The sequence below is a fragment of the Ambystoma mexicanum genome, chromosome 8 (genome assembly GCF_040938575.1).
Source record: "Ambystoma mexicanum isolate Mex_15411 chromosome 8, UKY_AmexF1_1, whole genome shotgun sequence".
NCBI classification, from domain to species: Eukaryota; Metazoa; Chordata; class Amphibia; order Caudata; family Ambystomatidae; genus Ambystoma; species Ambystoma mexicanum.
Window position 1 is genome coordinate 436,302,551 of NC_090929.1, and position 14,253 is coordinate 436,316,803.

Genomic DNA, 14,253 nt, shown 5'->3' on the forward strand with positions numbered 1-14,253 from the left:
TTCACACGCTCTCTCCCAAATCCGCTGTCTTATTAAACCTGTGCAATGAAAGGCTGTTGGTGCATTGAAACCTATGGGAGCAGGCCCTGTGCCACCAAGCATGCCTCCAAAAATGGGTTCATGCTCACAGAGGCCACTTACAGCTATGCCTGACCGAAATGTCCAATGTAAAGGCTAAATTAACACCACATCTTCCCTCTAATCCGGACTGGCATGTGCAATTAGCCCCCTTTTATCCCTTCATACAAGGGCCGGTCTGAATAATATATATGTGTCCTCCCCAGGACTAATGATGAAAGGAAGAAACCTTTCTCACAAATGTGGGAGGAAGGGATAAAAGGCAGTGTTGGGGTTGGAGGGGAGACAACCCAACAGCGGATTTCAGTCGAAGACGCTCTTAAGTAAGTCTTGACCAAAAAGAGCAACAGAAGAGCATACATCCAAAATAAAGTGAATAGAGTGAGCTAGGTAGGGCTGTTGTGGCATGGCATATGCCTTAGGGAAAGAAAAGGTGGGTGTTGATGAGCAGGAGCAAAGACTAAGAGAGCCTTATACACTATCCAGGTCATTTTTCATTTCTCTGTAGTCCTGCTCTGCCTTTTTTGAATGGTTTGGACCAAACTATAAAGAAAGGTTTTAACAGGTATGGGTGGAGAAGGCAGCAAATACTAAGCCAGACTTCAAAAGATTTGGAGATGCTCCTAACAATTAACCTAGCAATTGTATTCTTAGACACTTTGTGGGAAAGGGAAAGTCAACCATAGGTTATAAAGAGATAGTCTATATGGTTGTTCCCCTATCTAGAATTTGGGATCCCTTGCTAAATTAAGGGTATGCAAGGTTTCTTCTGCTCTACGCGAATGGATTCTTGGAAAAAGGACCAGAAGATTCTACTCATTAAGGTGTTCTCCAACTTTGAACCTTAGCTGGGACATAATGAACCGAATTTGCGAAAGATCTATTTGCGAGTGAGCCCAATTAATTAAAATCATCTTGGTTACAGACTGCTTCAACTCATTGGTGGGTGCTAGAGGGACATCTGTACAGCCCTGTGGTGAGGGCGGTGTAATCCTCAAACCTAATGGTAGAACAGTGTGTGACTTAAAAGAAAAGACCAGACTTTCCAATGGTAAGCATAGCAGAGTAGTGAGGCTTAACTTCTGGAGAGAGGAGGCTAGCAGGGAGGTACCATTTTTTTTATCATTGTGCATTTAGTTTAATTACAAAAACTTAAGCACATTTCTATATATCAAAATAAAGTTAAAAGGGAGCTTGGTTCTAACGCTCTATCAAAAAATAAAAACAAGAAAACAAGTTATACAAATGTAAAAATGTCATCAACATAAGAGCACCATAATTAATATATACATTATCGAAATTTTGCTTCCTTTGACACAAGATTCCAAATTGCGAACTGCCGCATTGATCACAACAGATTGAGCCCCTAACAATGTAGAGCAAAAATGGTCCCCGGATATGTTATTTATGCAGCTTACAAACCCCCCATAACCCCCTCATGTAATAGACCTTCAAAACCGTGCAAGAAGTTAGCACATGCCGACAAGTCTCATCCTCTACTCTGCAGTGTCTACAAAGAGCATCTCGCAATCCAGAACTTTTCCAAGAACTAGTATATTCTTTATTTGGAAGAATGCTAAAGCGAAGATATGATGAATCGCTTTAATTCTACACTGCAACATTTTGTTAAATAACTATGTGGGCTGCCACCCTTAAAGCTCTGATACGAGAATTGTGTGTACCTTTTATAGTTATGGAGTTTTTCAATATTAGAGGCCAGATCCCATTGCTGAGTTTTAAGTTTAATTATTATTTCGTAGTCAGTATCAAAGATTTCTAGTTCTATGCCCAAGTTTAACAGATTATTCTTGGTAAACATTTGTAGTTCTTCAATAAATGAATGACAATCAAGGTACAATTAACTCAAATAGATGCCGCAAAAAATACACCATACTGGTAAATTGAAAAAATATACCCTTTATTTCTAAGGTCACACAATTTTCCCTCTGGGGAAAATAAGTACTCGGTTGCACAGAACAAATTGTAGAGCATAGTGTAAGTAAAAACACGGTAAATGGCCAGTTAAGGACTAACTCACTCTTTACCCTAAAATGTAAACCTCATACCTGGTGGCAGACGCAGTACAAATAGACTTACAGAGGGGAGTTAAGAGACCGTAGACGAGTTTACACAAAGTAATAATTACCAGTCAGGATCCAAGAGCACCACAAAGACCTAAGTACAATTTTCCGGCTACAATTCTAGCACTTTAGAGCACAGGGCAACACAATGTCCAACAGGGTCAGGAGGGCTACCAAAGTTCAGGATATATTTTAGGAAGACAGTCCCTAAGCCAAGGAGGGAAACGGAAGCAACATAGTGATACAATGTATATCCCAGGAGTTTAATACAAAGATTTTAAAATCCCTAACAAATCAGGGAAAGTCTCAAAAAATCAAGAGCGTGGGACCCTAGAAAATGCCAGTCCAGGTAAGTACCTTCCAATGTCAGCCACGTCCTCGCACTTAGCTTGTGGACCTTGATTCCCCTGCACTCTCTGCATTCCCCGTGCACTTTTCCACCTGGCCTCCCGGTAGCGCTCTGCTAGCCCAGGTGTCCTCTTCACCCCCTTACTCCCCCCCCCGAATCTCCCAGCACCTGCGCACTTCCAGTCGACCTGCACCTCCTTACCTTTTGCACACTTTGCGCTGACCGCCACCCCCCCTCCTCACCTCCCCACTCCCCTGCACTTCTCGTTACTGCTCTTGCATGATCCGAATGTCACAAGGCCTAGTTGGACCGTTTGTTATTCTCCATCTACGCCCCCTCCCATTCCCCTTTTGTCTTGTTGCGCCCTTGAAACACCATTTGCTGTATAGGCGCATTATAAAGACCCAATAATTATTTATTTTTTTAACTCTGGGTACAATGTTCTCGAGACCCAGTCTGGAGCAATCAAAATCAACATAAACCCGAACAAGCGCAGAATCCGGAGGACCAGTGGAATGACAGGGATCGGTGGGAAGGCAAAGAGCAAGTCGAAGGTCCACTCAACCATTAGTGGGTCCACCTAGAGCACCCCGTTGAGGAAATTCACTGGAGCAGAATAACTCACACTATGTTCACATTGGAAGAAAAGAGGTCCACCTGAGGATTTCCCAAAAGGAGATGATCCCCTCCAGAACTTCCAGGTAGAACTCCCATTTCTGGAAGCCCGAATTGTCTACTCAAGGCATCTGCAATGAAGTTCTGTTCCGGGAAGATGAGCGGCCTTCAGGAACATGCCGTTGTCTAGAGTCAATAACCACAGTCTCGCTGCTTCTCTGCACAGAGGTATGGACCGTAAACTACGTCGCTTGTCGAGGTGGTGCATGGCTTCTGTATTGTCCAACAAAACCAGCACATTCTTGCCCTTCACTGAAGGGAATCGACTGGGGGGCAGCCTGAGCCTCTCTATTCCAGCAAGTTGATGTGCTATCACGACACCACAGGCCACTCACTGCCAGGTCTAAAACGGAATTGTTTTGATATCAGGATACAAAGTTATTGAACGTTTACTTTATTTTTGTTTAAAGACAATCTAATGACCAATTTCAACCATTACCCAAGTGGTATGCATGCCTGTAAAGAATAACAGCATAAAACATAGGTTTTTTATTTGTTACTTTCTACAAATGTTAGATGTGAAATACATCTCATCAATTAAGTTTCTTTATGTATAAATCAATAAAAAAACGTTTTCCAATTTGGAACTTGACCAATTTGATCTTTTGGTGAATATTGTTGGACAATTATATTGTTTAATGTGTGCCCCGAGTCTGCCCTTCAATGGCTTCGAAGGACCTTTTCCCTATACTAACACGTGAGCACCCCATCCTTTCAAGGATGCATCTGTGACTGTCAGTTGGAGCCAGCGTTATCAAAGCTCCTCAAAGCAAATGGTCTTGCAGGGACCACCAAACCAGGTCCTCAGATACTTTTTCTGAGACTCGCAGAAGGTCTGATGCGTGCCCCTGAAATTAAAACCAATGACAGCTGAGAAGCCACTGGAGTGACTTCATGCGCAGCTGGGCCGCTGACATTACACGGGCGCAGGAGGCCCACAGGTCCAGTAAGCGCAGGAAGGCTGAGGCTGGAACTTTTTTCTGCGATTGTAGGACCTGAACCAACAGTCGGATGTTCGCCACTCGATCCTCGGGCAGAAAGGCCCTGCCCAAGACTACACTGATAAATCAAAGAAACTGGGATGGAAAAACCTGAGACTTCTTGAAGTTCAGGGAGAAGCCCAAGTACTACAGGCTATAGGTGCGGAGCAGACAAGCCGACGCCTGGTCTGGGGAGCGAGCTTGGACAAGCTATTTGTCCAGGTACAGAAAGAAGTGGATATTTCCTGTCCTGAGGCGAGTCTCCACCACTGCCAGCAGCTTGGCGAAGTCGCTGGATGCCAAATAAAGACTGAAAGGCAGAACTGAAGTGGTAGTGCCAATGGACCTTGGAACCACCTGGGATTCAGAATTGAGGCGGACCTCACAAATTAATGAGGTGTTAAATGAATTATTTTCTGCCTGCCTTACCTCCCTCAGGAGTCCCACGCTACAGTGAATGGGGAATTGGTGAACTTGCGCCCAGATTATAGAAATGCATTATATATAGGCCTCCCCAACTACCTTTTACATCAACTCCAGTTTGCCCAAAATGCAGCTAGTCATCTTATTTTTCATGTACCTACATGTTACCCTAAATCTCACATTAGACTATCTCTACATTGGTTACCTGTCTGCCATTGCAGCACTTTTAAGATACTTTGTTTGATTTTCAAATGTATTCACAACTTAGCACCACAGTACTTAAAAGAGAAAATAAAGTTAGATCAACCATCTCGCTCTTTCCGTTCAACTCCGCTGCATCATTTAATAATCCTTCCCTCTGTTGTTCCACTAGAGGAGACCGGCAGTTTTACATTGCCGAACGCCGCCATCAGGATATTATTCCAATCCAGCTCCTTCTATGACCTCATTGTTAGCTTTTAGTAGAAAACTTACCTATTCTCCTAATTACTGCAGTGCAACTTCTTCTTTAATCCATCTTCCTGTAAACCCTCTTCTCTACTGATGTCATCTGCGCCCACATACAGCAAGTTCTGCTCGATACCACCCTATTCAGGGTTTTGCAGCATATAAATTATAGTAAATCAAATCAATGGCCCACCAGGAATCTCAGGTACTAACTATTTTGAGTGTGAATATGCACATGGAAGTAGGTATCCTGGAGATCCAGGAAAATCAGTCAGCCCTCCAGGTCGAGGGCTTGTGGGTCTCTGTCTCTGTCTTTCTTAGGACCAAAAAATGGACCGAGTACCAGTCCCTGCCTCGTTGCCTCGTTCTGATCAGGGTACCTGCTCAATGGCACCCTTTGTAGAAGCAGACGAACCTCGTCCTACAGAAGTGGGTCTGAAGGCAAGCCTTGGCTGGACAGAGGCTGGTCCGGACGGTGTCGAGGCAATATCCCTGGTGAACGACCTGTAAGGCCCAGGCATCAGATGTGCTATGACACCATTACTTGCCAAAGAGGGAAATTCTCCCCCGTAGAGGGGTCGCATGGCGGAAGTCTGTTTCACATGGGCTCCACACCTGGGGCCATTGAGGGCACAGTTAAGGCTGACAAACTACCTTTTATAGCACCATTCTTTTATAGCACCATTCTTTCTTCTTTTTTCTGCACTTATCAGACTTACCCAGTCTGCTGCCTTAAACACAGCACTACCACTTTTTATTGCCTCTTACTATCTATTTATTTTATTTATTATTATTTATATGTTCTTCTCTGCTCGGCACTTTCCACTCTCCTCCTTCCATGCACTTTTCCACTTTCCCTTTCCCTGCACTTGCGCATTCTCAATGTCACTGGGCCTAGTAAGATCGTTTTGTTCTCCCCTGCTCCCCTCCCTTGCCGCGCTCTGAAACACTTGTGTACGAGCGCGATATAAATGAATTATCATATCATATATCACCATGGGGTGGCACTGCATTTGTTGTTTGACCGAGAGCTTGTCGCCTGACCATGTGGGTGTAGGAGGGGAAAGGGGAGACATCCCCTACCTCTACTCTTGCGTGCAGCAGGCAGTTAATGAACCATAAGACCCAGGGACTTTGAAGTCGCCCTCAAGGACAAACTTCTGGAGGGCCTCATCAGCCTTAGAACAGGTTGTTGGCATCAACCAACTTGTCTGGCAGTTTAACCTGAAAATCTGAGGTGAAATGCGAGATCCTCATCAAAGAGTACATCCTCAACACTATGGTACACGCCACACAGCCAGCAGTGTCCAGGCCTGACTGTAGAATTTGGTGGGTGCCTGCCAACCATCATTGACCAGGGCCGCAAAGCCCTCTCTCTCACAAGGTCTCCCACAGGCAGGTGCTCTGCGACACCTGAAACTACGAACCAGAGGCAAAAAGAGAACTTGGCCATGGCACAGGAGGTATTTAGTCCTTAGGATCAGACAGCCCAAGTCAAAAAGCTTGCTGCCCAGGCATCCTGTTCTCTGTAAGGAGGTTAGGATGGGAAGCAGGATTACTTCAGGCTTGCCATGGCAGCCTGGACAACAAACCTCTCGGGGAAGGAGTGCGAGGAAGGAAAAGCTGGGCCAGAAGGCATATCCTTTTACACCAAGCCCTGCACACATTCAGGACGGAAGATGGCTTTGGCCATAACTAGAGGACCGGAGCCTCTACTGCCGGTTTAAATGGCAGTAGAGTTTACATTTGCAGGCCTTTGTCTCGAATATCTGTCAACTCAAATTGAACTTTGGGTCTGGAAGGTGCAGATAACAGAGGTCTATGCCACCTTAACCATCAGGAATGAAGCCAGAGGGTTCCCCGGAGTTGGCGCAGGAAGCATGTCCGGATTTGTATACGTGTCCAGCCAATTGAATTGTAAATCAGCGCCAAGGCCCATCAACTACCCCTCCTCACTATAGACTTCCTCAGGGAAATACCTGGCCTCTCAGCACAAAGGGACAAGCCCAAAAGTGATGGGCAGACCCTCCTCATCAAAGATGTCCTCTATCTTTGACATGAATGCAGCCCTAGGAAGTGGGGTATACACACAAGTAGCCTTAGTGCTGTGAAGAATGGAGTAGGCACCTGAGGACCAACGTCAGAAGACTGACCAGTGTGGCGTAGTAGCAGGTCTTCGCCCGAAGGAGCAGTGACCGGACCTTAAGGTGTATGGTTGCTGTCTTTCACAGGGTCTCTGCCAACTGTTCCGAGCACAATGGCACCACCGGCACCGAAAACTAAGTAGTCAGTGCTGGGGCTTTGGCAAATTGGTATAGCAAATTAAGCCAAAAGTCCTCCCATTCCTCCGGCATGGAGTATTGAGATAGGAAAGGTACCTGTGGCACATTCTCCTATGGAGTCTCAGGAGCAAGAAACAAGAATGATGCCTGGAAGAACGCCAGGTGAGCCTGAGCTCTTGCAATGTTTCTTCTTTTTGTCCTTGTGGACTGGGTAACGTTCTTCAGTCCGGCCCTCTGCGCTCAGTGATCTTGAATAGTTTGTTTTCTGTCTTTTTCCTTGTGGAAAAAGGTGAACAGTTTCGCAGTCTGCTCCCCAAGCGCCTTAGAGTGCCTCATCTGACACGACCTGCAGTCCTGTGTATCGTGTCCTTCCCCCAAACAGTAAACAAATCCTGTGAGGGTCAGAAACAGACATTTGGGGTCTGCAGTTGACGGAAGGGCTTAAACCCCAAGGACTTTGTTGTATTCAGAATACAGCTTGAAGAGAGCAGTGTTTGTGGAAAAAGAGACTAAGGTCACAGGGCGCTGCACCTCAATATATACGGGCGCAAAAGAGAGGCCCACTGCAGGGAGCCTAGGGATGTCCAGCGGAGCAGATAAGCAGCAGCACTGAGCCTTCTGATGGCAGAAAATGTTTCCATAGGACAGCTACGCTGGTAGATCGAGACCATAAATGAGGAATATGCGGGAGGTAAGAACCCATTACAAGAAAGATTATTCTTTTTGCAGCTTTCACTTCTACTTTAATGGCAGCCCAACATTTCGGCTGAATGTTTTAATATTCTGACCTGATTTTTGTGAGTGATGTCCTTTTTCAACAAACTTACTTGCTCTCGTCATTTTACTGTGGGAGGCACTGGTTAGTTCATAAGCTAGTAGTGCAGGGGGGACCTGTCCCCAACTTAAGTCTAAGTGTATATCAGGAAGATTTTATGTTTTGCAAATCTTCCCCTTACATGCTAGGAGCCAAACCAGCACTACTGCTGGACTTTCGGGGGTTATTTTTGATTATGAAAGGTGAGTGAGGTTTCTCAGCATCACTCCCTTGCTGCATTCCTTTAGTTCTGGGGCATTGAGTCGCTTTTTTCGGTTACCAGTAGTGAGAGACCTCCTCCAGTACACTGAAATCTGTTTACCCTATGGTAGCACCCCTCATCTTAAATAAAGTTCTCCCAGGAGTCCTCCAAGGGCCCCTTTCTCATTTTGTTTTGGGTGCATTGTGCAGCGCATGTGCCCACCAGTGCAGGGGATGTCATCCCTTCTTTTATGGCATGTATCTTTCATGTGTAACACAAGTCATCTTGCATCGAGAGCTGTGGTAACGCTTTGTCTCCCTTTTGTTTGTCCCAAGTTACTTTATGTGTTACTTAACACGCTTTTTCTGAACAGGCTGTTGGCAGTTGTTACTTTTTTTAAATGGTTTTTGCTTTTGCAAGATCGTGCTCTGCCATTTTAGCCGCAATAGTGCATTTAGGAGGACCATAGAGTCCAAATGGCTCCTCTGCGTGTTTTAAGTCCTGTTGAAGATGGCACGGTCTCTGTTGGCTATCCTATCTTTCCAGGTGTGGAATGGTCTCCCTTCCTTCATGCAATTTGGCTGGCTTTCTCTTATAAAGCTTGTAAAGGATGACCAATGTGTTCCAGCTGGCAGGAAGGGCAGAGGGGAGAGGTCATTCTGGCCCTAATCCACATTCAGACAGAGATATAGTTGTTGCAGAGCAGATTCAGGAAGGCTGGCTGGCCGGCCACAAATGGACAGCCATCTCCACATTTGAATTCTGCATGTCTCTTATTGGAGGGCTGGGATCAGCCTCAACCAAATTTCTGGATAGGAGGATGGGTTATGATGCAGGAACAGAACATAGTTAACAACTGAAATCTAAGAAAACGACTGAGGGACGCCAGAGGATTGCTGTAGGAAACAGCATTGGCTTCGCCAACTCCACTGCATTGTGGATCTCGTCCTTCTGCTTAACAAGGAAGACCTTTGTAAGGCATCTCGCGTGACCAACTACACAGAGGTCATGCTCAATCCGCATGGCCTTCTCCAGGCCATGTGATGCACCCCTGCAATTCACCTGCAACATTGTACCAGCTTTGCTCTGCTGGAAGGACTTTTACCCAGCCTGGGCCCTGGAAACTTTGTAATCATCCTAAGTGCTCTGCTGCGATGCTGGAACTTCACTGTGCCAACCTTCACCAGAACAGGAGCCTGCCTGGGACAGAAGTACAACGGAGCCTGCTGACTCTGCCAGAGGTCAATTAAGACAAGCATCTCCAAAGTTCTGTGTAAGGGTCTATGATCTAGGCTGCTTCCATCACGGTCCAAAATATCCAGAGGAGCCTGAAGACAAACGCTGGTGAACTCCCTGGACACAGTGAGCCAATGACCATGTAAAACTAACAAAATGATGAGGCAAGTCTCCCCCCAGCGAATGGTGATATACAGGGGTTGCTCTACCTTTGTGTGACCTCTAGTGGCCGAGATCAACTATTTCTCGTCAACTGCTCCTATCCTCAATGGATTTGTATTGGCTGCAAAGAACTATACATTAGCACTAACTGGAGCTGACACAGGTCGGTGGGGGCCAGGCCAGTACTTGTAGGTGAAGTCCTCTTAACCGTAAGTGTGATAGCAGCGGTCTCAAATACCTATAACGTAAGTCTCTCTCTACGGACTACATTTGTCTCTGTACTTCTGCTTCATCCTCAACTCCCCATTTAAGAGTCCTCTGGTAGAGCTATTCACCTGTGACTAACAGAACCTTTTAGAACTCTTAAAGACTCTGTTGCCCTCACTATTTAGGGAGTGGACCTCTGAAGACTAGCTTCATGGGGTTCTGAGCGTACATTTAAATAGAAGGCCTATGTATTTTAATGTGCTAACAACCATCCCCTTACTTAAGTGATTGATTACAATAAACGTGTTTTACCTGTGTGGACTGTGACGAATCTAGCAAAGTCGTCACTAACTTCCAGAGGAAAGTCTTCCCTCATGTGGCCAGGGAAGGGCAGAAACTACCTGACTCGGACTCTGGGGGCGACAATCTGCGGGAGGAGCACATAGAGGAAGACCAACCTCAGTGGGGTGAAGATGGTGTACTAGAAAACCACCTGTCATACCCCCACCCCTTGTGTGAGGGATAACAGTAACCAGTCATTACCTTCCCAGCTATGTATGGCATATTGTAATATGGAACTTGCTATTAAAAACCAGAGACAAACACATACTTGTTCCTATGGGAGTACTCGGACGAGGAAGAGTGCCTGAGTAATGAAGATCACGCTCGGCGAGAACCACACAGTGCAGGCTAGTTGTTCCGAACAGCTGACCAATGCCGGGAACTTTAAAACACCCAACAACCCAGGAAGATAAAGAAGCACCATACCCAAGGCCGGTTGGGAAACAGGAGGGACGCCGAGTAGGCCGAAGAATAGGCAAGATCATGGTAGCATCGGAAGAGGAGGCTCTGAGACCAGAGGTTTGCTGCGCAGAAGTAAGGAGCAAGAGACGCTCTATTGAAAGAGCCGCTGCAGTGTGAGGACTGGGAAGCCTTTGTGACGCTGGACAGAAGACAAAGCTTACAACTGGGCAACGTGCAGCCTGCAGAGAACTCTAAAGCAGCCTTGAGAGACTAGTGAGCCCACACAGGTAGATTGGTTCACCGGGGCTCTTCGAGGCATACACCGCACGCCAATTGAAAATAATTGGAAAGCCTGGGAGAACCTGAGCTGGGGGAACCTGGCAAGCACTAAGTTGTGAATGAAAGAGGGGACAAATGCCCAAAACTCGAATGGAAAAGAATATGAGCATATGAGAGTGTTACAACATTGGCAAAATCCTGGCAGGAGAGTGTACAAGGCAATTCAAATGAGAGTCTGGGACCTGCACCCAAAATACAAATAGCCAAGGTTTAACCAAGTCCTGGCAGGAGAGTACACCAGGCCTTTTTATGTTCACGAGTCTGGAGACTCACACCTGAACTGTGCAGAAGGCAAGTCAGAGGAGAAAGTAAAACATGGTGAATGTGTGAAACCTAATGGAAGGGAAACAAGTCCCTTAGAAGGAAGAGATTGTAAGGAGAAACAAGGACAGTATCTTGATACAAAATCCTTAGCATATATTTGAAAGTGGAGGAAAGGCTGAGAGGAGGCAAGCACCCTCTTGGCGTTTATGAGAGTGAACTGTAAGAGAACTAAGAAACATAGGGGAAGGGAAACCCCTTCCAATGCTGCTGGAACTTTTGGATGTTTTTTTCTTCGACACCCTTTTGGAGCTTTGAGTTTAACTTGTGAACTACAGCCACATCTAGAGAACATTAAGCCCTTTTGCACTTTATGATAGTTATAGCGTGAGGGTCAGTGTAGGGTTTTGGACATAGGACAAAGACTTCCTTTGGACATCTTGACTGCAGTTACTTTTGTTGGGCAGGGAAACCCCTCGAGTTAGGGAAAGATAGGCTTTTCTCCAACCCATTTCATTTAATAAAAGATTATAGCAATCAACACTATGCCTTTGTGTCCGAGCCTTACAATACCTCACAACATGTCTAAAGTAGTGAGCAACCCATTGTGGTTTGCCTAACAGATAATATTATAAATTACTCACCGTAGTGACTAACATACTCTTAGTCCTTAGTCCCCTTTCCTCCATACTGCATGGGCGTGCCTTCCAAGGGACGAGCGACAGAACCTTTTTCACCAGAAAAATAACGTCTTCCTCATTAAATTTGGAGCGCGTGGGGGTGCGGCTGTGGCAGCATGCGCCACCCAGACTCAGCCCTCCGGCCCCACACCTTAGTCCCCATTGCCGCGTCGACAATAGATTTAACATTGCCTAATGACACCAGTATTATTAGGTGGGAGGATGGTGGGATGGATGGAGGAAAGGGGACTAAGGACTAAGAATCTGTTAGTCACTACAGTGAGTAAGGGAATAGTTTCTTACCTGTAACTCCATTTCTCCAGCATTGGTATCTTTCATGGATTCACATGCTTAGAATATTCCCCGTCGTCAGACTGGGACCCCTCGGTACACATATATAGCCTTTTCCTATAGGAAAACTTCCGACACTTTTGTGTCCCATCTACGTCCTTTTAGGACCCGCCTACGCATGCTCCGTAGGCCGTCCCAGTATAAGAGGCCCGCCTCCACGGCTCCCCTTCAGATTTCGGCCCCTCCAAAGTAGGAAGGGTCAAACCTATCAAGCATATACATTGCATTCCGGGGAGGCTGGCGGGCGCATGTGAATCCATGAAAGATACCAATGCTGGAGAAATGGAGTTACAGGTAAGAAACTATTCCCTTCTCCAGCATTGGATCTTTCATGGATTCACATGCTTAGAATAGATTGTATAGCAGTAAAACCTGAAAACGGCAGTGAGAATGTAATGTAATATACCTTCACCACAATACACAATGCATAGGTACACCAGAAATAAGTTTACTCATATAACTGTACCTCCATAAAGCATACGGTCACCAACAGGTAGAAAAAACAAAACACTCCACAGTGTGGAGCTTACCTTATTGAAACAGATGGCGCAGGACTGCTCTTCCCATCTGCACCTCGTCCGCATGCTGCCTGGCAAGGCAGTAGTGGCGGGTAAACGTGTGGGGCACTGACCATGCCACAGCCTGGCATATGTCCGTTAGCGGAATTCCTGCCCATAATGCTGATGAGGAGGACGTTGATCTTGTAGAATGGGCTCTAGGATGCCCTTGCAGCGGCCTTCCGGCCTTGGAATGGCAAAACGCAATCGTCGACGAGACCCATCGAGCCAATCCTTGCTTAGAAATTGCTTTTCCTCTCGTCGACGGACCATATGCGATGAACAGTTGTCGAGTAGACCCGAGTTCCTGTGTACGATGTAGGTAAAATTTTAGGGCCCTCTTAACGTCCAAGGTATGAAGAGCTTTTTCTGCTGCCAATGATGGGGTCTCGAAGAAAGTAGGGAGAACAATGGACGAGTGTTTGAGATACACTGTAGGAACTTTTGGGACGAACGTAGGATTAGTTGCCAGAACCACCTTGTCTTTAAAGAATCTTAGATATGGCGGGTCTACGACCAACACTTGCAGTTCCGAGATTCTCCTAGCTGATGTGATAGCAATTAAGAATGCCAACTTCCACGATATGAATTTCATGTCCGACATGGCCATAGGCTCAAAGGGTGGTTTCATTAAGCCTGCCAACACTATGTTGAGACTCCATGTTGGTGGGAAACGTTTTACCGGGGGGAAATGTTCGAAATAAACCCCTCATTAAGTGTTTCACAAGTCTGTCGCTGAACAGAGGAGACGACTGTCTCTTCCTCGTGAACCTAGAGATGGCCGCCAGGTACACCTTTATCGATGTGAAAGATAAACCCCCCTCTGCCAAGAGAAGCAGGTAAGGTAGAACTTGCTCCGGAGTCACCTTCAACGGATGTAGGCCTTGTTGTCCTCGACACCATTCACAGAACCTCCGCCACTTATAGGTGTAAGATTTGTTGGTTGGTAGAAGGGGCCCGAGCCGCTTGCAGAATTTTTTGACAATCCTCCGAAACGTCTAAGGTACCGAACTCCGAAAAGTCAGGAGCCAGGCTGTAAGGTTGAGACTGTCCGGGTCGTGATGCCACACCGTGCCTTTGTCCCGGGACAGTAGGTTCGGGACTCTCGGAAACGCTATTGGATGTTCCAGCGACAGGTGAAGCAGGTCGGAAAACCACGGTTGCCGCGGCCGGTACGGTGCCACTAGAATTACTCGGCAACTGTACCTGCGTATCCACTGTACTGTCCTCCGTATGAGGGGAAACGGAGGAAAAGCATAAAGGAACTTGTCCGTCCATGGGAAGGAGAATGCCTCCCCCATGGAACCCTCCTGAGGCCATCTGCTTGCGAATTGCTCGCATTTCTTGTTTTCCTTGGTTGCGAAAACGTCCAGTGGGGGGTGACC

The 14,253-nt window shown here is 46.3% G+C and overlaps 1 protein-coding gene across 25 annotated transcripts in view; it reads right to left on the reverse strand.

Annotated features, from left to right (window-relative positions):
- Positions 1-14,253, reverse strand: part of KIF1B (kinesin family member 1B) — a 2,119,562-nt gene that overhangs the window by 1,674,632 nt on the left and 430,677 nt on the right. The window lies entirely within an intron of this gene.